The 26525-nt window shown below is 40.7% G+C and overlaps 1 pseudogene; it reads right to left on the bottom strand.

Moving 5' to 3' along the window:
* Positions 1 to 3129: 3129 nt before the first annotated feature.
* On the bottom strand, positions 3130 to 3670 carry LOC147419145 (uncharacterized; annotated as a pseudogene).
* Between the last annotated feature and the right edge of the window lie 22855 nt (positions 3671 to 26525).

A 26525-nucleotide genomic window follows, 5' to 3' on the forward strand; every position in this document is an offset into this window, starting at 1 on the left:
ACACCATCACTTTCCTTGTCAAAGCAGCATATCTAGCAAAAAAATAGAAGTCCTTTTTGCCTTGAACTGCGATGCTGCCCCATCTGACCAAACCCTGTGATGGCTAACATCCAAGCCTCTATCTTTTATCCATTGCCAATGTAGCATAAAGCAGTGTTGGACAAACAAAGTTTCGTGATTTTTATCATCAGAAATGAAAAAGTGAAATTTTTTTTTATCTCAGGTCCAACACGATAGTAGGTAATGTGTACAAAAATGGTGACCTGAATGGAATACTAATGCATCGATTGGATCTCATTATGCTCCTTGAATGAATGATTCTCAGCAAAATCCACCACAGATACAACATCTTCAAGAAACTGCGTGATGCATGCTTTGAACTGTTCAGCCTTCCATCGATACACGAAGTCATGTTTGATGAAAAACTGGCAAACTTTCTTGAATACCTATAGCAAATCAGCAGTGATATTCTCCTCCCATAGAAGTTCCTTCCTTTTCTTCTTCTTTCCACCTTCACATTTTCTTGTTTCCACATCCTTAAATACTTTGACTTTGATGGTTCTTGCATCCTTTAGCAGCTCCTGTGGACAACATACAAATTTCTCTGCCCCACATTTTGTACATTGACCCATGTGGCATTTTAGACCATGGTAGGTAGAGCCAGCTTGCTTGGGACATAATAGAGAATCTATAAGCTTTGAAATGCTCTTCACACTGTACTTTGTAGCAACACATGTTCCTACAAATGATGGATCATTGCACACAGTGCATGCACATTTGCACAACCCACCATGCATTCCAAATGCTTGACTACGTATATGATTCACAATCAAATATGAAATTTTCACATGGTAAATACAACAATATGTTAGCCTATCCTTTAGCTTTCGCACAAAGTAGGGATTCTTTGATTCAAAAGCACGAATCTGGATTGCTACATCCGGATTGGCATCCTTGAAATGTTGGTGGAGCACAACCTGCATTCCACAACAAGAAAGCTTGAATGACAAAGAAATCATGTGTCAACGCTACCCATTAGCTATCAATAGTAAGCTGTAGATAGCTATTAATAGCTATCAAAAGCTATGAAATAAAAATCACTAGCTATAAATATCTATAGAAAAAGGCTATCATTATCTATCAAGTACCCATAAAGTAGAAATCACTAGCTATAAATAGCTATCAAACAACTACTAGTAGCTTTCGTATACAATCACTAACTATAAATTACCTTTCACATAAAGCAAACACCTGATCATTCACTATCAATAGCTATTAGTATCAATAGCTATCAGAGAGCTACCAATAGCTATCAAATGGCAGTTATCAAAATCAATAGCTATAACTAGCTATGAAATATCTAAGAACTACTACCAATAGTTGAGAGGTAGTTATCACCAGCTATAAACATCTATTAAAGATCAATCAATAGCTATCTACTTCACCTACCAATAGAAACCACATAGCAATCACTAAACATGTACACTAGCTATGAAATAGCAATCACTATCTATGAAAAGCTATTATAGTTATCAAAGAGCTATTATTAGCTATCGAGTAGCAATCACTAGCGATAGAGTAACCTTGGCTATGAAATAGCAAACACTAGCCATGAGATATCTATCAAAAAGCTATCAATAGCTATTAAAAAAACACTATCTATGAATAGCTTCCAATAGCTAGCTATCAATAGCTATCCAATAGCAATCAATAGCTATGAAACAACCACTAGCTAGGAAAATCTATCAAATAGCAGCTACCAAAGAGCTACTAAAGAGCTATTGATAGCTATCAAATAGTAGTTATGAAAATCAATAGCTATCTAATAGTAATTACTATCTATAAAATACCTATCAAATATATAGTAAACACTAGTTATGAAATAGCTATCATTAGTTATTATAGCTATCAAAGAGTTGTTCTAGTAGCTATCGTGTAGAAATCACTAGCTATGGAATAGCTTTGGCTATGAAATAGTAGCAAACACTAGCTATGAGATATCTATCAAATAGTTATCAATAGCTATGAAACAAGAAGCACTAGCTATGAACAACTATCGATATCAAACAACAAGCACTAGCTATGAAACAACTTTAACTAAAGAAAATACTTGATAATTACCTATTGATAGCTATCACTAGCTATAAAATGGCAATCATCGGCTATGAAATATCTATTATTTAGCTATCAAATACCAATAAATGGCTATAAAATAGAAATTGCTAGCTATGAATAGCTATCAATAGTTATCAAAGAGCTACCAATAGCTATCAAATAGCAATTACTACATATAAAATATCTTTCAAATAGGAAACACTAGCTATGAAATAGCAATCAATAGCCATGAATAGCTCTGACTAGCTATGAAATACCTCGTCCTAAAGAAAATACTTGATTATTAGCTATCAATAGTCATCACTAGCTATAGAATGTCACTGACTAGCTATAAAATACCTATTGATTACCTATTAAAAAATAAATTTTGGCTATGAAATAGAAATCACAAGCCATGAACAACTATCAATTGCTATCAAAGAACTATCAAGAGATATTTAATACAAATCACTAGCTATAAAATAGTTTCACCTAAGGCAAATACCAGATCAATAGCTATTACACAATTGCTAATAACAGAACAATTATTAGTATCTATCACTATCAACAAGTAGGTAATTACAAAAATATTCATTATTTGCTATCAATATCAATACCAATCAGATAGCCTGGCAGAATTTATGTAACAACACATAGCTACCGATCAAACTTTGATGGCTATCAACTGGCCAATATAGTGAACTGTAACTACAACATATATTTGACTAGTTATAAGATGGTACAACATAGCTAGTGGGTGGCTATGAGTAAACTGCATTTGATAGCTATTAGTGTGGCAAGAGTTATCTATAAAGCACGGATAGCTACCAGCCAAAATTTGAAAACTATTAACTAGCCATTGCCAAAGAATAACTATAACGAACAGCCATGAAACACATAATTGGCAGCAAAACAGATAGATAATTGTCAATAATTGGCAGCTAAACCCTGGCAATAGTTATGTAAGTAATTCAAATAGCTTTGCAATCGAAAAGCTTCTACCCGGAAAGAGTATCTAACAAATACAAAAAGCCACTACATGGCATACACTTTCTTCCATACCTATGATACTTCCAATAAATGGATGGGATGTTCGATATACTCCTTCCGACCAATTCTCTTTTGACATGTGTCTTTTTTGTTGGGGGATACACGAGTCTCAAGAATCCAAAAGTTGACTATTAGCTCCTTTACCTCTTCAGGTATGCGACTTTTTTGAATACTCCGATGACATGTGGCAAAGGACAAAGTGGTCTTCTTAGTTTGTTGGAGTAGCCGATTCTTGGCTCCATACAAATTCCTTCTATGAATAGAAAGTAGCTTGGAGACAAAATTAACATTAAGGCCTTGTGCCTCCTCTGGGTTTTATGAGTTCAGAAGCATCATCATGGTGGACCAAGTTAAGGAACATCTCATCGTCAGTTTGTGGCCTCTTCAAGTCTTGAAGTGTGTTCCGAATATTTCCTATCAGTGTATCTGCAAAACAGGCCGATGATGATTTGTCGTTCTGTATATCTTTCAGTGAAGGGTGCTGAATCATCCGATTGAAGATGTCTTTCTTGGTGTCCATGTCCATTCCACTTGTGCTTCGAAGTACATATCGTGCAATCCCTTTCGCTATCTTTGCTCTTTTTTCATTCTCGACGATTTATGCACAGCCCTGTGCCTTTGTTAATACTTTGGCTGCTTCATTCCCTTCTCTTTCAACAACCAAACCTACATCTACTCTTCTCTTCGATTGGGCTCTTTGTTCTCTCTTGCGGAAATCTTCATATTCCCTGATCACCATTGCCTGCTTCAAGTCTTGGAATGAACCAACCATAAACAACATAACATAGTGACTTATTTACAATCATCAGCTAAGCTACAAGGAGCTTTAGATAATGCAGTCATAATAAAAAAGATACTTTAGGGCAACATCCCACCAAGGCATCTTCAAATTCACGAAAAAAGTGCTGCAAAAGTAAGTAGGAACCCAAAAAATGTTTGGATGAAATAATGAGCTATCATGACATAAAAAACGGGTATTACTAGGATCAAATCATCACAGGGAATGCAAGGAATGGGAACCCTGAACAGAGAAACTGACATCTTAAGGATTCTCACTTCTACAGCTATTTGTGTCATTTCATTGTGTTGATGTCATGAATGTTGCTCTAGACCACCATGTGGTGTTCTATGATTACTATCTACATTGAGTGCCTCCTTCCCATCAATACAATACAATGTGACAATCGTAGATAAATTAAAGACAATCATAATATCCTTGGTCATGTAGATAATAACCACCAACCGTATCACTAACCATATGTACATACCTCTCTAGATTTTACAATACAAGGAAACAACTGTGAATAAATTAGAGACTACACATCATGTGACTGACCATATATACATATCTCCTCAAATTATGCCCTCACTCCCACCCCACAACATAACAAGTGCATTTGAAACAAACCTGCCCAAAGCACAACAATTAAAAGAGAGGGAGAGAACAGATATAATGGCAAGGCACCTACTCCTTATCCTCCCCTTCCAAAGATGCAAGGTCCACCATGAGTTCTACTCACCTACAAAGCAAAAGAAAGACGCTTGGAGAGAGTGAGAGAGAAATACAGAAAGACCTAGAGAGAGAGAGAGAGAGAGAGAGAGAGAGCAATGTTCCATAGCTATGAGAACACAGACGCTACAGAGTGCGGGATGGTCGTTACATCAAGTGTTTTAAAAATTCACTTGCCATAATGAAATTGTACTTCGTGAGTCTGACCACATTTTAAAAAATAGTAGTCCCAAAAAATAGATTTTAATGTTTCAAAGGACGAGGATTACTAGCTTCCTCACTCTCCTAAAAGTGATGTCCCGGACACAGCTATTGTGTCCACCCACTCATGCTTCCACTCCACAATGAGCAACCCCGCTGTCTTATAATCCATTCAATTTATTCACTGTTAAAAGAAAAAAAAGGGACTCAATTCATATTAGTATTCTTGTGCATTATCTCATCCACCCACAACCATGCAAGGCTAAAGCCTCCAGTTCTTGCCTCTACACAATGGAATGCAATGTTTTCTACAACCATCGGCAATCATTTTTTTCTTCCATTGAGTACACTAAAGGAGGAGTAGTATATAACCGCCAATATTGCCATGGAAAAACGGAGAGAGAAAAAATTACAAGGGCGGCAATAACCGCGGCTATGGACGCAGTAGTGGTTTGATAGCAATAAGTGCGGTAACAGCAGTGGTAATATACCTATAGTTATTACCGTAAAAGTTGTCGCCTCTATTACCGCGGTTATTACTGCTGAACAAAAATAAAAAATAAAGTTGCTCATTTGGGCCACCCAAAATAAACATTCTCATTTGGGCCACCCAAAAATGGGTGGCCCAAATGAGCACCTTTATTTTTGACTTGCATAAAACAATGAAACATCAAATTTTGTTTGAAAGAGTATACAAAAAAACAAATAAGTGAATTTTCAACAAGCTGAAGTATAAGCATGGATTGGTTAAGTCCAATGGCCAATATCTTCCATCATCAGAAGAGATCATGAGGGGATGCAAAGTATATCATGAAGCAAGTGTGAGTAAGGAGCTAGATCGGTCTTTTGAGAGACAACAAGATTTTGAGTTAATGCGTTCAACTGTGGATCCATGCATTCAAGAGTATAATGCTAACAGATTAGAAGGAAAATTTGAAGCTAAGGAGCTACTATGGGCTCTCAAAAAACTGGGCAATGAGAAAACACCTGGGGTATGTGGACTCACTAAGAAATCTTTGTTGGCATTTTGGCACCTACTGAGCCCTTTGTTCCTTGAAGTCATTAATTGCATTTACAATACTAAAAATATGGATCCCCCAAATGAAACAAGGACTTATCAACTTTTTGCAAAATAAAAGTTTTCCTATCTCCTCCTCTCTGTAATTGATAACATCCTCACTAAAATGCTTGGTAGAGATGATTTTTACAAAACAAATCAAAAACTAGTTATGTTGCAACTTGACTTTGCTAAAGGTTTTGATTCAATGCTATGGGATTTTGTTGTTAAAACTCTGAAAAAAGTAGCCTTTGGAAATAAAACTACATCATGTATTTTGCTACTAGCGTCACGGACTTTGTCCATTATTTTGATTAATGGTAGTCGGTCTGACGGAGTGCAAATTTGTAGGTCAGCGAGGCAGGGGTGTCCGTTGAGACCAATGTTGTTCTTTGTTGCTACACATCCTTTGTTTTTCTTTATTTCTCCCAAGTGAATGGGGGGGATTCAAAAGGAATTTAGATTGGGAAAGAGCATGTGGTTGACTTGGGGTTTGCTCATGATACCTTGACCTTTCTTTAAGCTAATAATGCAGGCATTGGAAAATGTATGAACTATCTGAGTGTATACTCACTTGCTTCATGATGACTAGAGATAAATCATGGCAAGTCAAAATTAATAGATGTATCTTCTGAGAAATTTGAGGACCTCATATGGAGGGGTAGAATAATCTGCAGAGGCACTCTTTTTAGGCATTTGGGTTATCCATTAGGGGTGGATGTCACCTCTAGGCAGGTGAGTGAGTGGGTGGAAGAGAGGGTCTACCCCACAATGGCCTCATGAATGGCCATTCCATGTCAGGGTTAGGATTTTGCAGGCCAATCTCGTACCTTATCTGCTTTATTTCTTTTCATTGCTTGACTAGTCTGACACTGTACTGAATTGGCTCAAATCTAGATACCTGAAATTTTTATGGTGATCAACCCACAAGGCTTGGATTTCTTGGAAACATATTGTTATGCATGTTCATCGTGGTGGTTTTGGAATCCTACATCTGAAATCTCACACGTTGACTTTTGAGGGCTACACTTTTGAAACATAAGTTGGTCTATGATAAATGCTGGTCTAAATTGCTATGATTCTTAATTGATAAAGCTATTGTATTCTTTCATGGTGTTTGGAATATGTCACCGTGGGATAAATTTTTCTCTACTACTCCAGAATTTGTGTGGAAACATTGGTAATATGCCAATGCAATCTTGGAAATATGTATGTTCTAAACTGGTATGGGTTGGAAGGGTTAGATACACTAGTAATTCTATTGGACTAGAATCATGCTTTCAAGCTTTTGTTTTAAGAAACATCCGACATTGGTGATAGGGAAAACAACAATAATAATGTTTAAAAGAGGGCTTACTACCATTGTGCAAGTGGTGGATTCTAACATCTAGGTTAAGGCTTTTTTGACAGCTAGGAGAATTTTGAGGACTCTCTCTCTCTCACACACGTTCTATGAGAAATAAGAGAAAATTGACTATGCTTGATTTAAAATAATAAATACAAACGAATTTCTCTACAAACTCTTGGCCAAAGACATATCCATTGACAATTAGAACTTCTCCCTTTATCAAGGCTAACCTAATGAGGCTCGGTCCGGTTTCATAGGGGGTAGGTCCATACTTGATAACATCCTCAATGACATTCTTGGTATAGAGGTGTTGACCGCTAGGTCAACAACACAACATAGTTCAAGTTTCGTACCAAAGTCTTCTCTTTTGTGAGTTATGAAATGCTGCGGATTATGGCTATAAACGTCATTTGTAATGAGTAGACAAAGCCATTTGACCCTTTCAACCCCATTTTTGGTTAAACCTAAGGTAGCCTTAGTATATAAGGTACCTAGGTCATTTTGTAAAGGGGGAGAAATTTAATCATAGTCTAAACTGGAGCGTTGCCGTCTGCTATGTGTGCGAGAGAAAGAGAGTGAGCGTGAGCTTTATCCTCTCGCTACGCCCGGCTCGCTCAACACATTGGAGATCCGACTGCACCATTGCTGTAGGCTCGAGGAGAGCTACGCGACAACGCCAAGCATTCCATGCAAGACGAAGTGCACACACCGACGCATCTACGAGCTATTTGTGGCCGTAAGTGTATCAAACAATGTTTGTTTTTTGCGTGCTAGTAGTCTATAAAATCGTGGCAACATAAGCTACGCATAGGTACTCATAAATTTCAGTTTCGGGAAATTTCAAAATTCTTCTCTGTCATCCTACGCGTTTTCCGCAAACAGGTTTAGAGTGAGGGTTTTGAGTGTAGAAGCATAGGGACAAGTGTATCCTAGTGAGCGGATGGTGTTCCTTAAGGTTTGTACAAATCTGGCATGATTAGGTGAGTTACCTTCCGTATGTGTGTATGTGGCTAGGTGGTGTAGTTGAGAGCAGTGAGGTTCTTGATTGTGGTTTAGTTGGCCTTCCAAAGTGTTGTATGTGTAGGATGGTCTCAGCCTGACAAGCTAAAGATATTTCCTCCGTGTGCCTATCGTGTCATCTGTGTCCTTGATTGACATTATGTTGATCTAGGTAGTGTTTGCATGCACTTCATGGGTGTGTGAGTCACTCCCGCAACATTGGCGCCGTTGCCGGGGACACAAGGACCTAAGTAGGTTTCCTACTAACACTCATGTGATGGTTACTTGATTTAGTATCGGCTAAAGAAATTGTTTTCCTTAAGTGGATCCGGAAGAGGATATTCCGCGATCAAGTGGATAGCCAGGAAGCGTGTGTCTTGCCGAGGGTCTGCGACTAGATAGGTTTAGTTAGGATCTGTGGATTAGAGTAGTTGTTGGTGGTCGAGTGATTTGTGAGGTGATAAAAGCATTTACTAGTCCGTGTGTCGCAGTGAAGAGTTTTTCTACTCATAGATGCAAAACCCCATATGATTTGTAGGAGTAGCTTTAGGTAAGTGATCCGATTCTGATCTAGAGCTATTCAGCACTGAATTATTTGCTAAAGTGCTTGATTGCATTTGAAATCACGGAAAAGTGTTCTTTTGAGGGTAAAAATTCATTAAACAAGCTTTTGTGGATATTTTTGTATGACTAACTGATGCTGTGCATATAAAAGAGCATTTGCAAGGGTTCTGTGAAGAAAACCTGCAATTTTGTAAACATAGACATCCTACGCGTAGGATGTCTCAAGGGGGTTTTGGAGACCAAATTTGGAAATTCTGACTGCACCAGTGTGTTCAAAAGGGGGGGTTTACCCTATGTATACATTGAAACTAGAGTTTTGACCAACTCTTGACACCCAAAAGACCAAAGCCGGAGTGTCAAAAACGCGAAAACAAGAAACTTAAGATTCTGAGCACAATTTTGCATAAAAACTGGTAGGAATGTTTGAAAAGTAGTGGTCAAGACTTGGGGATGCCTGTGGATGAATTCTGCCAAAAATTTCATCAATAGACATCCTACGCGTAGGATGTCTAGAGAGTGATTCTGGTAGCAAAAATCACGTTTTGACATCATACCCATATTCTGCATGTTGTGTTGGACACACACCAAAGCTCATGTCATTTGGACATATAGACTGAGAGTTAAGGGGATGTTACTCTTTCAGATAAATATTTTCCCAAAAGTGGTGATTCTGAGCAATTTTGACATCCAAAATTTGTTGTGATCACATATTCTTGTTATATGCATCAAGAAGCACCTTGGGTAGAAACAGAAGTCCGTTCTGAGAAAAAAAGACATCCTACGCGTAGGATGTCTACAGAGTGATCTAGTGGAAATTTTGAAATTCTGAGTTGACCAGTGTGTTCAGAAGGTAGGTTTTACCCTATTTTCACCTGGAAAGGGTAACTTGACCATATCTTGATAGGATAAGACCAAAAGACGAAAATTGCCAGACATCCTACCCAAATTGTGCCCAAGGCATAATTTTTGAGACCAAACCATAGGGTGACTTCATGTGCATGTTATACATGATTTTTTGAGTGCATGTGAGAGTTTTCAGCTCATTTGGGTGAGAAAATTGGGTTTTAAGCAGACTTTAGTGTTCTTATTTGAGAAAAAAAGGCTAGAACAGCTAGTTTTGGGGTCTTTTGACATCCAAATTAAAATCTAAGCATAGCATTGGGTTGCTGACATCAAGGGGAAGTTGTGGCTCAAGTTTGGGGCAATTCTAAGCACTTAGACATCCTACGCATAGGATGTCTTCACCATGATTTAGCACTCCAAATCAACCTATGAGCATACCATTGTGTTGCTAGACTTAAGGGGAGTCTCTGGACCAAATTTTGTTAAATTCTGAGCATATAGACATCCTACGTGTAGGATGTCTCTAGGCTAGTTTTAGGGTCCAACTGTAATTCTGACCATACAGGAGTGTTCACAGTGTCAAAGAGATCCCAAATCTTCTTTTAAAATAGAATTTGGACTCATTTTGACCAGTCTAAACTGCATTTCACTATTTTGGCCATAACTTTCACAAACGGTATCGGTCGAAAAAGTTTTTATATCAAAACGTAGCCTGAGAGCGACTTTATAGATCTTAGAGCAAAACGTCGTTTGAGGCCTGAAAAGTTTTTATATCAAAACGTAGCCTGAAAAAAACGTCGTTTGAGGCCTCAAAATACATCCGCAAGTTAGGGGTGTCTAAAAGCGACAATTTGCGAGAATTGTGACGAAACGGTTGCGGTTTTGGACATAGTTTTGACTTTTCCCTAACCAAAGCACTTGAACACAGTGGACTAAGTCTACTTGATCCAAGCAAAAGCTCTTAAGCCCAGAAATCATGTCTACCCTAGATTCAAACGCAGCTTACACAAGCTTGGAGATCCCTACGATAGAGGAATATCCTCCCACAATGGATCTTCCAAACTTGCAATTGATAAAGATCCATCTTGTTGAGAGAGTTTGGATGATTGGTCATGAGAGTGAAGGATTGTATAGATACATTGACGACAGTGAGGTCAATATTTATAGGTGCTCAGATCCATACCTAGAAGAGATAACGGATTACAAGATCTTATATGTCTACACATACGGAGTCGACTGTCAATGGAGATCTATAGTTGTCAACAAGTATGGACGAGAATACAGAGTTGTAGGAAGCACAAATCCACAGACTGTACTAGAAAGAGGTGGATATTTGGTCAATGAAGGACCACAAATGCCTCCACCAAACACGAGAATTCCTATAGGAATTCCAAGAAGAGAGCCACCAGGTTTCTCTTCAAGAGAGATAATGAGAGAAGGATTGGGAGAGTCTCTGGTTAGACTTGTAGACAATCGACGAGTTAGACTATCCCAAGTCCAGAAATGGGTAAATATAAAATACTCCGGAGATAAAGATCCGAGAGATCACGTAACAGCTTTTAGAAGAGTGATTAGAGGAGAGGAAGTTTCAGATTTTGCGACACAGTTTGCGGGATTTGGATTGACTCTAGAAGATGATACAGCTACATGGTTCGACTCGGTGGAAAAATGGGATTTTGAGACCCTAGATGAGCTGTTTGAGGAGTTTATTGAAGAATTCGCGCCAAAAGGCATTGCTCACAACACGGTCTCGCAAATCCATAGATTCAAACAGAAAGAGGATGAATCAGTACGCAAAGCATCATTACGGCTCAAGAGATATGTTAAGCTCTGTCCGAGAGCGGAATTACCTACGCAAGCACGACTGATGCTGATCTTTATCCAGGTAATGAGACATGCGGGCCTTCAGAAGGATCTGCATATGATAAGGAGGATGACGCTAAACGAGTTGATCAAAGAAGCTCTTTATCTAGTGGATAATTGTGAGGCATACAAAGAAAAGAACTTAAAGAGTCAAGGAGATGACACATCCTCTCAGCATAGTGTTTCACAGATAAGTGAGTCCATTGCCAAGCCAACGACACCTATTGATCAAGAAAAGCTTATCAACAACTTGGTCAAGAGGTTATCAAAGCAGACAAACATGGATGCAAAAAGATAAGGGCAATGCTAATGGATAAGAAACACATGTTTGTGTTGATGGTCGCGCTTGATTTGAAGGTTCTATGAAGGTCCAAATCCTATCAATAGCAACACGCTCCTGTACACACTAGGAAACAAAAGGAATACCTCCAGGAGGCACATCAGTGGGAAAAGAGATCTTTGCTAATCTCTCAACTTTAAAACAGTCATGACATAGGTTTCTGTTTCACTGTACCAGATGTGACATGTGTAGGTCTGAGTCAATGTTTTGACTTTTATTGTACATACTCGTTTGCTAATTGCTCTTGCTCTTTATTTTTTGTTTTTTGTGAGTATAAAGCTTTATATGTACATTCCCTAAGATCGGAGATTAAGAGGTCAGGGAGAAAGGTTGAGGGAAACAAATGAATGATGATTGTCAGCAAACACTCCCCCCTTCCTTGGGTAGATCATACCGTTTGAAATGAGCTTGTCATCCTTTGAAACCAATTGTTCGAGTTGGTAATAGGTGAGGATTTTTGCCAGTAGTTTTCTATTACCCTAGGTGCCTCGTCAAGTTGCAAGGGTGGTAAGGTACTCTCCCAGGATCGAACTTGAAGTGGTTCATCAGGTGATTCTTGAACACTGGGAGGTGTGGATTCTTTTGTAGCTTCATGGAGGTCCACTACTATAGATGGAGGCGGTGTAGAAGCTTTTACCTCTATGGATGTATTACATGATGAGCTAGAATCTTCATGGGACTCCCCCCTTCCTGAGCTAGGTGGAACAAATCGTTCTTTCTTTGGTACCCAAACTAACTCGGGAGCGAGTGTGTAGCATTCTGTGATTTTTTCTTTTCACGATCATTGATTCGTTTTGGAGCTACGGGATTGGGCTCACTTGGGTCAGGTGATAGGTAAGAGCACAATCTACGTTTTGGCACCCAGATTTGATCATTTCCTTGATAGTAGCCTTGGGCTTCCAATAGTCGTTTAGGGATCCATTGCAACATTTTCTTACTTTTCTTGGAGCGAGTGGTACGTTTCTTACAAGGCTTCTTTTTTTTAGCACTAGCTATGGTCACTAAAGAAGCTTTAGGGACCCACTTGTATGTTTTCTTCGTTACATTAGGATGAGTCTTGTCGGAAGCGATATGCATTGCTTGTAGCATATTTAAGGGTATAGGCATTTCAACCCCCTCAGGTGTTACCCAGGTCGTCCCCCTATTTCCCCAAGTGTCTATGGTTGATGCTAGGTGGACCCAATCCACATTGTCTGATTCCGTCATACCCGGTAACACATCCATGTAAGGAGAATCTTCGCCAATGTCTGTATCCTTCTTACAAGTGTAACAATATTGTAGTAGGGCCGAGTGAACTGTGGTGTCAGAGCGATGATCAATAATGGTTTTACTCCCTAAGGGGTGTACCTTACCAGTCACCAAATCCACTCTAAGGACAGAGTCTTGGAATTGCAAATAGACATGATTTTTTGACCAATCGTGAACCATTTGTGCTTCCCTCATGAATGGTCGTCCTAAAATCATTTCATATGACATAAGGTGTTTAGAGAAATCCATTACAATGAACGTATGTCGTACCTTGTGTCCTAGAACTTTGTTCTTAAGATCCTTGAGCATCCCCATAGGTTTGGCTATGGTACCATTTGCCATCTTTACCACAATGTTAGTAACATTGAGGCGGGGTTTTCCCATGGATTCCCAACAATCTTTTGTAACGATGCTAACTCCCGCACCACCATCAAGAATTCCCTTTATAGTTAATCCCTTGGTAGTGATGGGTAGGGTCGCATTAGACTTGTCGCCTTCAAAATACTGCCCTAATTCGTTAATGGGTACCTCGATCACAGACTCGTGTCCATCTAAGTCAAGTGATTGCACATGATTTTCCTCATCAATCATAATCGAGTCAGGCCTATTTGGTTGCGCAAACTGCGGTAATCCCGTTCGTAGCCCTCCGTTAAGGAATGCTCGAAGTGCAAGGAATAACTCAGGATCTCCATACAGCTTTGCTATGATCGTGGTTCGGACCTCAGAAGACATGAAGTCCACTAGTTTGGCAACATTCATTGGCGTTTTGAAGGGTGTAGGTCCTTGACTAGGAACTGGTGAGGATGGAATCTCATATTCCTCAATGGGATCAGGTATTTCTTCGTTAAACATCCTTCCCAACAAGAAGGGTGTATGCTCACTTTCTGATGACCCGTCCTCACTCCCTTCTTGGATGATACTAGATATGGCTAACGGTGTATGGTTCATGTGGGGTGGATGAACTTGCGTGGGAAACACTGTGTCATGAATTTTGACCTGCATGGGTTCTGGTTCTAGTTTCTTTTGAGTCTCCTCCACTAAACCTCTTAGATGTTTCACCTGCTTAATCTCGTCTACAGGGTTTGGGTATGTCCCAATATTCTTTTTACGATTCTTCCCTTTTTGCCCCTGCGGTTTATCTTGGGGGTCTTGGATTGGATTTGGAAACACGTGTTGTGTTTTCAGAGGCTCTTTATGATTTTCTCTTATTCGGTTTTCATTTGGTTCCATGTTACGGTTTTCTTTGTCGGTCTTTCTCTTTGTGGTATTGGTTCTAGTCTCCATTGTCTCGACTGAATCTGAATCATCCTCGAGGTCATTCATATACACGGGGTCATCTCCTGTTCCTATGTTTGTTTTGGAACTTGGCTTTGAATTTTCCGTATTTTGCGACTTCTTCCTTCGTGTCTTCTTTTTCTTTGCTTGGATAACTGACGCGGTATCTCTCTCTTCGAGGATATGTCCTGGCCCTTGAAGCATGGACCGTGTAATCGCATAAGCAAGTGCGACGGGTGGTATTGGTGACGTCACACTAGCAATTTTGACCAAATTCAGGGGTGTGATTTTAGGCGCATTTGGGTTATAGGGGCATTGGGCAATCAAGTGATCTATGCCACAACGATTACATGTGAGTATTGGCGTTGCAGACGTGCTCCCTTGATTCACTTGCATCTGTGCAGCTTTTTTTTGCAGCCTAATAGGGCACTCCGCTACTCGATGTGGTCCACCACACTTGTAGCATTGAAGAGGTGGCCTCCTAGCCTGGGTGTTGATATTTTGACCTCTGGATGCGAGAGCAGCAGCTTGATAAACCGGCTTGACTTGTCCCCAACAATCTTCCATGTAGTATATAGGACATTCTTCCAATGTATCAAGTCCGTAGGCAATACTAGTGTCTATTTCCTCCTCACAACCATCTGCATAAGCATTTGATGGCTCGCAACCCACTTGGTTCATAGGGGCGACTCTTGGATGCGGGGGCTGCGGTCCTAGCACAGGAGGTGGTAGCGGTGTAGCTTGTACAACATTTTGAGATCTAGGGACCATGTGTTGCGGTAGTTGCTCAACAGGTGGAGTAGGCATCAATACAGGAGCTCGAGGTGCATCCGTCCAGGCTACAGGTGGTCTATTTGCCATCATACGTTTGATCATTAAACAATCCTTAGCTTGGTGACCATACCTACCACATGCGTTGCAAGTTCCATTAAATTTTACTCTAAACGTAGGGCACTCACTAGTGCTATGTGGACCTAAGCAAATGGAACACCATTGTTGCTCCCTTCTTGGATACATGTGACTATTTTGAGGGGGTCGATTATCCTTAAGAGACTCTTGGATTGCCTTGGTGAGGTCTGTCAAGAATGTCTCAAATACCTTTGGCTCATTGGCAATGGGCTTTGCAGTCATGGGTTCATACTCAATGGCTTGTGAGCTAGTGGATCTTGTGTCAGTAGACACCCTCATGCCTGCTATCATCAAGTTGTCCTCTAATTGGATTGCATTGGCAGTGACATCTTCCCAGGTTGTGATACCTCTAATCACTAGTCCATTATAGATTCCTTCATTCCTCAACCCTCGAATGAATCGATCAAGCAGTTGGTTATTGTTGAAGCGCTCATTTACAGGGCAACGAGAGTTTAAGTGCTTTAGACGACTAATGAAGTCCCTTACTGACTCTCCTTCCTTACGTTCGGCCTTCTGTAGCTGAGATGCTACACCCCAAAGCACACCTTCTCGTATGTACTCCTTTAGAAACAACCTTCGAAGGGTAGGGTAGATTGTTTTCTCGTCCACCCTTAGGGTCCTATACCAATCTCCAGCCTTCCCACTTAATGCCAAGCTTAAGGCATTGCACTTATGTAGTTCGTTGCGTTCCCCTAAGGAATCACATACTTGTTCAAACACTTCAATGTGTTTCCTAGCATCTTCATCCCCATTGAATTTTTGTGTGAGTTTGGCAATTTGTACTGCCTTACTTCTAGGCTCTCTATCAGATGCGTGACGCATATTTTCCGCGATAGATCGACCTATGGTTTGAGCAAACGCTGCCAAGTCACCTATGTGAGGAGGCAGGGCCGGTGGAGGTACTCTTGGAATCATATGTGGGAGAGGAACGGGTGCCGGTATTGGCATATGTATAGATGATGCAGGATATGGAACATAACCGGGCATAGGTCCACTCGGATAAGAGCTAGGGAGCGGCACTCGAGGAGCATAAGCAAGTGGTACAATTGGAGGTGTGGGGGCCATGTGTGCATAAGGGGCTAGAGGCACATACGGTCGAGGCCCCATATTAGGTACTACGACACTAGGTAGTGGCACTGCGCTAACCGTAGATGTCATCGGTACATTCTCTGTCAGGCTTATCCCTGGAGTGAGCACTGTGTTTTCCTTGATAGAGGGTTGAGCCAAGTTAGGGAGGCTAAAGTTTTCGCTCGGAGGCTCAGATTGCATAGAGACCCCAGGTGAAATGACGTAAGATGGGTCCATGGGGCTCATTAGAGGAGTCTCCATTTGTGATAGAGTAGGTTGTTGAGCCTTGCTCGTATCCATAAATCTCATGGGGCCAGTTGAGAGTATATTTACCCCTCGGTTTTGCCTTTCTGATTGAATAATGCCATGGATAACATTACAGATCATTTTCTGTTGATCTTCGATGCTCGTGGCACTAGAGGTGGATTGTACAATCTCTATCCATCCTACATGGTAGGCGTGGCCAGAGTGTAGATCCGTCAACACCTCAGTGTGGAGGTCGTATGTCCAATGATCATTAATGAACAATCCTTCTAGAGTCGACGTGTTAACGGTTTCTTGTGAGGTAGAAGCAATGTTGCTCCCCGTGGTTTTACTTGCCACCAACGGTACTCTAGAGGGAACTTCTGAAGGAGGCAGCTCAACAGGGTCTTCTTGGTAAGAAGTTGGCAGGATATCCACATGGACACTCTTTGGGGGTGTGGGGTCCACGTACGATGTGAAAGGAGAGTCCACTTCCCCACCGCCTTCGTGTGCTTCATTTGCATCAGGTTCCAAGCAAGTAGCTCTACCTAATGTTTCCATGAAACGGCTAAACATACTAGTACTAGGCTGTGGAGCTTCGGGAGGTGCATGGCCTTCTCTCTCAGTGTTTTGGGTAGAGTATGCTTCCATGATCTCTGAGTCGGAGGAGGAATCACTAGCGGCTATTTTAGGGTCTTGGGTGGTGCTACCTTGTGTCCCCGCTGAGGGTCTAGAGCTTATCGTGGATGGGTAATGGGTGTCCGTTTGAACAGAGGCACCCTCAATATGCTCGTGTTCTAGCACCCGCCCAGAGCGTAAGTGCATGTGCTTTTGATACCCTAAGGTGTCAAAAAGCTGCTCTAGGAGGCCTTGTGACTAGTTTTTAGCGTGTTTTTTGTTTGTTTTTTTGCTAGATTTTTTAGAGCGTGTCGTGGAATGGGCCGTGTGATAGCTCGAAACGAGCGTATCGGTCAGAGGGTCGTGCCGTGCTTTACAGCCCTCCGTTTGGTCACTCTATGCCCTCGGAATCCCTAAAACTGTCAATTTCCAGTAGGGAACTAGGCCCAAACTAGAAAGTCTAAGGGTGCAAGTGGGAAGAGAAAGGAGGAGAGTGGAGGACTTGTCTCACATGCTCTCATTCTCTCTTGAGGGAGTAGGGTATATATATAAGAGTGAGTCTAGTATATATCATAAGATTGAGGACTGAGGCCTGGGCCTGGGCTTGGGCTTGGGCTTGGGAAAACGATCCCGATCTATCTTTTATACAAACCAACCCGTCCGTTTTAAGAGTCACGTTTTTTGTTTTCGAAAAATTTCGCCGCCCGCTCACTCGCGTTTTTAATTTCCGTTTTTTTTTTTTTTTTTTAATAAATTTTTTTTTCCAGAATTTTTTTTTCTTTTTCTTTTTGGTGCAGAAAATACAGAAATTGAAAACGCAGATATGCAAAAAATGCAGAAAACGCAGATATGCAGAAATTTCAAAAAACGCAGAAATTCAGAAATTGCAGAAAATTACAGAAATTGCAGAAAAAACGTAGAAATTGCAGAAAATGCAGAAATTGCAGAAAATTAAAAAAACGCAGAAATGTAGAAAATTGCAGAAATTGAAAACGCCGAACTTGAAAATGCAGAAATTGCAGAAATTGAAAAAACGCAGACAATAGCAGAAATTGAAACTTGATAGCAAATGCAGAAAACGCAAAAAACAGAAATCTCCACACACTCCTTCCCTGCCTTTCCTATGATAGAAATTGCACCACAAGGAAGCGTAAAGTGCTAACCGAGCTTAGTGTAGGGCATATCCCCGGCAACGGAGCCAAAAATGTGCGCTCCTTGCCGCACTGTCGAAGCAAGGGACTTGCCAATACACCGTGTGCAAGCCACAAACGGCTCCAAGCACACAACAAGCCTAAACTAGCAAGCTCAAGGAAACAAAGGGTGTGTCACTCACCGCTCTACGCTCGCCTTCGTGGTGGATTCCTCGCCACGATGAAGAAGAAGCTGCAGTCGTGCCGCGCTCAACCGCTTCGCCGCCGCCGTGCCTTCGTAATGCTCGATCGCACACACACTCTCCCTCTCTCTCTCTCTCTCTCTCACACACACACACACACACAAGGAGGTGAAGAAGAAGAAGATGGAGATGGAGCAAGAGCACTCTTCAATTGCACAAATGAGAGAATAAGTAAAAATTAGGTTTAGTTGGCTTTTATAGGAGCTCACCCCATTCACACTTGGGCGCCCATGCTTAACCAACTAATCCCTTGAATGTCCAAGTTAAAGTGCGCCTCTCATCGACGATCACTCTACCTTTCCCTATTGGACCGACAAGCCCGGTACCTGACTCTACCAAATACATAATACACGTCCATCGTAGGCGATAGGGTGTCCGTGTGCCGTGAGGGTTAACAACAAGCTCTCGAAATTAGGAGCAAACAAAGAAATGTGGAGAATCAAAAGATGAAGAAGACAACGAGTTCTATGACTCTGTAGAACACTTCGAGGTTCAAGAAGATCAACAACCCAGGAATCAATGTCATCGCTACACGAATAAAGTGCATCAAAAGTGGATTCCAAAGTCCTCGGTGAAGACACAGCCACCACAAGCATCCTCATACATGGATCCTAATAAGGATGCAAAGACTCAACTAGGAGGAATACGACCAGAGCAACGAGCTAACAATGCTCTAATCAATGGGCTAGAAAAGTCCTCCAAGAAACTACCACCCATGAGCAAACAGACAGTAACTTTCCACTACCAGCCAAAAAATCAAGGGAAAGTACAAGAAGTCAACCTTGATGAGGATAGTAGCGATAGTGATGAATCTTACGACATCCCCTATCATCAACTCAGGCCATCACTATCACCAACCCCTTCAGCAACAACCATGACAGGTCAAAAGAACAGGACAACAAGTCAAAGCCAAAAAGCTCGACAAATCTGGATACCAAAAAGCCAGATCTCGGCCAAAAACAGATATGGATCAAGAAGACAAAGATTTCTAATGACAAATCACAAGATCCAACACCAAAACAAAAACAAGGAAAGCGTGCACGAACGGGTAAGAATATCACAAAGTCGCAAGCTTTCACAACTCAGGTTTGGGCTCCAAAGAAGTTGATTCAAGCACAAAAAAGTCAGGAATTCATTTGGATTCCAAAACAACCACAGTATCAACTTTCAAAGCCTAAATCCCGTCCCCAACCAAGCGTACAAGGGATGAAGCAAAGACCATTGTCGACTCACACAACAAAAAGGTGGATCGCAAAGAAGTCTCTTCAAACACAAACGAAGCACGGGCAAGTATGGGTTCCCAAACGAGCGTCAGCAACAAAACAGCCAATAATCGCAAAGAAATGGGTCCCAAAGAAGAACAAAAAAACTGTTGTCAGTGCATCGCCGCTGGAATTCTTACCATTCTTCCTACGATTACAGTACAGTTAGAAGAGAGCAAGTCGCTTCAATCAAGCAACAATACAGGAGCTTCAAAGACCATTACATTGCTTAGAATAGGAAGCCTCGCCTACAAATGCCAATAAGCAAATTGCTTATACCACATCTTGCACAACATAAATCTTTTCCATGCATTGACTGTGTATGCATAATAGGGCTACATTACAAGGCCTGCATAGGCACAACTTTTAATTGCCCAAGCACAACACATACCCTTTGCGATACCCTGCCGTAAAGGATGACTCCAAATAGGAAGGGGGGAGGCATTCTAAATGTGGACCTAACATTATGACTATTAGAGGGAAATGTTTTGTGAGATGCATTGAATTTTTGCGTTTAATTGTGATAATTTTTTGACGAAATTTAGAGTATATGCCCTCATAGTAGTGTTACAGAGGAGTATGGGGACAAACCTACAACAGCCGAAGAATTTGTCACAAAGCAGTGTCAACATGCAACAGACAAGTCATACTTGTCAGAGTCGAGTAGCTAAGCCACAAAATGAGTGAGGTGTTAGTCCCAAAGCTTCAAGTAATATTCTTTGTGGTCTAAGCGTCTTAGCTATTCTAGGTACTGCTCAAGCTGGAAGAGTTGAGCATATTTACGTTATGTCGCTCATGCTGGTATAGGTGAGTAAAAGAGTCGAAGTCTAAGTACTTAAGTCAGGTGAAGTGAAGGAGAAGGTCCAAAAGACACTCATGTACTGAGCACATTGAGATACGAGTGGAGAAACTTCTACATCGACAACCCTTCTTGGAAAGGTGGAAGCTATTGAGACATCTTTTGATGTCACATGTGCTACATTTATTCCTCGAAACACCCATCATCTCCTTCTTTCACATTGCATGCTTTTGGTGACAAATTTCTCATATGCATATAGAGTGTCCCATAATTGGCACTTGCATCAAGCACTCTTTCCGTGTTTCACCCAAGCACTAACCTTTCATGAATATGTACTTCACGTTCAACTGCTCAACTCTAATAAGAGCGTATACCAAAGGCATTTTTTTTCCCACCGGGTTTTTTTCCCTTTGGTCATCCAGGTTTTAGACCCTAATCTAAAGACACCTATCACCATCCTCTTGTACATATTCCTTCTACATCAACAATAAGGAAATGCTACTCAAATCAATTGACAAATGAATTGGAGTACCAATTTCAGATAATAGCATACTTCTCCTCAATGGCTAGTCGAAGAATGGCCTACAATGACAAAGCTGCAGACAACACTAACAACATGATTGCATAGGAACAAAGAAGTCCCCAATGAAGAAGAGAAGACATAAAAGTAATCAGAGGATCTCAAAAGATGAATGGTTATGATGATAGATGTCCGCTCTAATGGATCATAGTTCTTGTTGTGGTTCGACAAAGTTACAAGCAGTGCAACAGATGAAGCCAAAATGACAGCGAAGACCACATCGCCATCGACAATCAGGTCATGTCGGGGACGACATGAACGCGAAAGGGGGGACTGTTGACCGTTGGGTCAACAACACAACATAACTCAATTTTCGTACCAAAATCTTATCTTTTCTGAGTTATGAAATGCTACAGATTATGGCTATAAATGTCATTTGTAATGAGTAGTTATTCTAGTTTCAGAAGCCGGGGTGCAATGGCACTTCCAAATTGTAAAGACAAAGCCATTTGACCCTTTCAACCCCATTTTTGGTTAAACCTAAGGTAGCCTTAATATATAAGGTACCTAGGTCATTTTGTAAAGGGGGGGAACTTTAATCATAATCTAAACTGGAGCGCTGTCGTCTACTGTGTGTGAGAGAGAAAGAGAGTGAGCGTGAGCTTTATCCTCTTGCTACGCCCGGCTCGCTCAACACATTGGGGATCCGACTGCACCATTGTTGTAGGATCGAGGAGAGCTACGCGACAACACGAAGCATTCCATGCGAGACGAAGCGCACACGCCGACGCATCTACGAGCTATTTGTGGCCGTAAGTGTATCAAACAATGTCTGTTTTCTACGTTCTAGTAGTCTATAAAATCGTGGCGACATAAGCTATGCATAGGTACTCATAAATTTCAGTTTCGGGCACTTTCAAAATTCTGCTCTGTCATCCTACGCATTTTCCACAGATGGGTTTAGAGTGAGGGTTTTGAGTGTAGAAGCGTAGGGACAGGTGTATCCTAGTGAGGGGATGGTGTTCCTTATATTTCGTACGAATCTGGCATGATTAGGTGAGTTACCTTCCGTATGTGTGTATGTGGCTAGGTGGTGTAGTTGAGAGCAGTGAGGTTCTTTATTGTGGTTTAGCTGGACTTCCAGAGTGTTGTATGTGTAGGATGGTCTCAGCTTGACAAGCTAAAGAGATTTCCTTCGTGTGCCTATCGTGTCATCTGTGTCCTCGATTGACTTTATGTTGATCTAGGTAGTGTTTGCATGCACTTCATGGGTGTGTGAGTCGCTTCCGCAACAAGAGGATTTTTAGAAACAAATCAAAAAGTAGTTATGTTGTAGCTTGACTTTGCTAGAGATTTTGATTCTATACTGTGGGATTTTGTGGTTAAAATTCTCAAAAAACTAGCCTTTGGAAATAAAAGTGCATCATATATTCTGTTGCTAGGCCAAGGGGCTTCTTATAGGATCACAAATACATGAACACATTAATGAATTTTAGTGATCACATTTCAAAATATGTGATCTTAGTAAATATTCACATGACTCCCCCTTCTCCTATAGAAATCTTCTAGTTTGTTAAGCCCTTTGGAGTTTTTCATTTCTTGGCGGGCATAGTTTAGGGTTCACATAGTTTATGAATAAGCCCATCAAGAAAAGCACATACCCAATTGGGTTTTTATGGATTTCCACGTCAACAATTATCGGATTGTTTGTGATCACAGTAATTGTAATTCAAGATTGGGGCTATGACTATATCTACTTGAGACATAAAAAGATCACCACAAAAATAAGCATAAAAGACCATAGCTATAGAGATGTGAATAGAACTCCTTTAGAAGAAATTGACTCTACTATAGTCAATGGGAAAGAGATACCTGCGTGGCTACAAACCAAACAAGAACTTTGGATGTGTGGTGCTTCGAAGTGTGGAAGCTCAGTGAAGGAGGATTGCATCCTAGAAAGATAAATGGACGATGAAGCTTACATATCGGAAACCTTTCCAGAGCAATTATTTGATGGACTCAAATATTAGAAACCTTGGATGTGTGTGTAAATGAGCTAACTCCAACCAAGTTTTGTGATGAACAAGGCTACGACCTAGTTTCATGTTTTATGTTGAAAGTGCTGAGAAATTCTAATGAGATTTGTGAGAATGAAAATATAGGGACAAATAGCTATGTCATGGAGGATGCTGCACAAACACAAACTAGGAGAGCAATACAACCATGTGGAGATGTCATCATTGACATACTTGAAGAGTCAACAACATCTACTCCAAAGAAACTAACTTCAAATGATGCAGTGTTGAAAGTACAGGAAGAATCAGATGTGCAAAGCTCCACATCAACATGTGTTCTACAAACTCAAGATCAAAGGAAGAATGAGGAAGAAGCGAAAGATGAAAAATATCCCACATTGATCAAATTCAATTTATGCGGACAAACAAGGCTCAAGGTTACATGTTCGGCCGCAATTGATCCTTATGCTACTAAGAATATAATTTCATATGGCACTTAGATAATGATGGGAAAGCCGACAATTAAAGAAGTGGAGGAAAGAGTATCCACCAGTGCCAAAACAACAATCCCAAGTTTTGGCATAGCGGAGGCAATACTCAAGTTTTGAGTCATGGGGAGTTCAAAGACAACTTCAACATAGTTGACTCACATCACATCAAAGAAAGTCGAGTCCTAAAAAAGATTTGGAATAATATCTTCTTTGGGTAACAACAAAAAGCATCAACAACAACAACAAAGATGGTCCAAGAGACATCAACAAAAAAGACACAACCATCTGTAGCAGAAAAAGCTAAGGCCAAACTAAACATTGAAGAAGATCATCCTCGCAAGTCAGTTTTACCTTCGACAAGCCCACAACAAAGCTCAAGAAAAGCCTCTACGTCAAGAACGAAAGGTTCAACAATGCAATGGATCCCTAAACAAAAGGTTTTGCAACCTAAATCTCCATTGCAGCAAAGTCTCCAAAAGAAGAAAAGAAATGTCAAGCAGGTGTTGGTATCCAAGAAACACATGAAAGTCAAAGATCCAATTTGGATGCACTCTCAAGAACAATCTCAACAACAAAAAGCGACAGGGTGGGTGGCCTCAAATGATGTTTGGGCCAAAAGGCCCAAGGTAACGGCATGGAACTTCTCACCCTTACAAAGAAGCCCCACAAAGAACAAGCCGAGCATTCAACGCAAGACAACCAAATCAACTAGGAGAAAGAAGAAGCAAAAAAGAGCTTCAAAGAAGCAGACAATACAACAAATATAGGTACCAAAGTCAAAAATTTATCGAGCTACCCAACAAGGCCAAATGAAGACAAAGAATAGAATGGTTCCCGTCAAGCTACTTGAAGCACAAGGATTCTATGAAGGTAGCACCCAAATATGGTTACCCAAAGTAGTTGCTCAACCTAGAGCCACTAAGACCAACCAAGTAGAAAAGGACCCCACACAAAGACAATCAACAACAACAAAGAGCCAATGGAGACTAAGCACAACCAAGGGAGAAACAACCTCAAAATGGATCCCTCGTCTTCTTCTACAAAAGCAAGGCTTTTACAATGGTAATAGCCAAGTATGGATACAAAAGCCTAGTGTCCATCAAGTCAAGGGAGCAACTCATGAAGCAAGAACAAAGTGGGTCCCAAAACCACTCTTGAAAACTCAGGCTTCTCACAAAGAAGAAAAAGTAAAGGTACAACAATGCGGCCTCCTTACGGAACATCCCATGCAACAAAAGAAGCTAGAGGAGTCAAAGTATGCCAACTTACTTGAAAATATGGTGGCATCCAAAGACCAAAGCAATGATAGAGGCGTTAATCTCAAGAACTTATGGCATTGGGTTTTAGGCCATGAACACGTAAGTCCTAGTCGCCATTAAAAATACATGGCATAAAAGTCAAGAGTCGGGCAGCTGAGCCACTAAATGAGCAAGGCATTAGTCCCAAAGCTTCAAGTAATATTCTATGCGGTCTAAGAGTCTTAGCTATTCTAGGTACTTCTCAAGGTGGAGGAGTTGAGCATATTTATGTTGTGTCACTCATGCTGGTATAGGTGAGCATAAGAGTCCAAGTCTATGTATTATAAGTCTGGTAAAGTGAAGAAGAGAGTCCAAAATACACTCGCGCACTATGCATAGTGAGTAATGAGTGGAGAAGCTTTAACATCAAAAACCCTTCTTGGAAATGTGGAAGCTATTGAGATGTCCTTGGATATCACATGTGCTACATTTGTTCCTTGAAGCACCCAACAACTCATTTTTCACACCGCATGATTTTCTTGAAAGAACTCTTGTGTGCATATAGAGTGTCCCATAATTGGCACTTGCATTACGCACTCTTATTTTATTTCTCCCAAGCACTCACCTCGCATGAACAGGTACTCAAATTCCAAGTTTTCAACCCCAATAAGCGCGTATACCAAAGGCATTTTTTACCACTGGGTTTTTCCCTTTGGTCATTCAAGTTCTAGACCCTAATTTAGAAATGCCCATCACTATTCTATTGTATATATTCCTTCCATCAAATGAAACCAATAAAGAATTTGTTACACGATCTTCAAAGAGATAAAGTGGGGCCACATTGTTCTCAACTACGCTTCGACAAGAGAAGCTCTTATCTTCAAAGATACCAACAAAGCTCTATTGACAAAGTGGCAAAGAAAATCAAATTGGAGATGCTAGTGCACACATGTCAAAGTCTCAAACATTTTGAGATACGAACTCCAATAAAAAGTCAATTGCACCAGGAGGCAAAGTATCCAAAGAAGCAGGTATCATCCACCAACTACACAAATGGAAAGGTAAAGCAGGATGTGCAACAACATGCAAAAATTCCTCGTCCACAACATCCAAGTCACAAAGAACACATGTTCATCAATCACAGGCAAATGGGCACCCCATTTGAACAATCAAAACATGCCAGATATAACTCAATCAAGAAAGGGGAGAGTCTCATCAACAAGAAGACCATATTACAAATGGTTGTGTCAAGGGACAACACGAGCTAGGAAGGGGGGAGTGTTTAGAGGTGATAAAAACATACAAGTGCCCACCTAGCCAAGGTGCCCGTTGGGTCATCCGGCCAAAGTTTTGATGTTGTCACATTATTTTTCCGATATTTAATACATCCAACCTTGTAAAAGCCTAATGACAATCGTCTATGTCAAGTCTAAGTCAAAGATGTAATTTTTCCAATGATGTATGTAAAGGTCCATGAGAAGTTGGTCGCCGGCCACTTTAGAAAGCCCTAGGTATATAATACACTAAGGTTAGTGGGAAAGGGGGATTATTTTTTAAGATAAGTGACTTTTGCTGTA

Source organism: Adiantum capillus-veneris, chromosome 29 (assembly GCF_014529385.1).
Source record: "Adiantum capillus-veneris isolate H3 chromosome 29, ASM1452938v2, whole genome shotgun sequence".
In the NCBI taxonomy this organism is placed as follows: Eukaryota; Viridiplantae; Streptophyta; class Polypodiopsida; order Polypodiales; family Pteridaceae; genus Adiantum; species Adiantum capillus-veneris.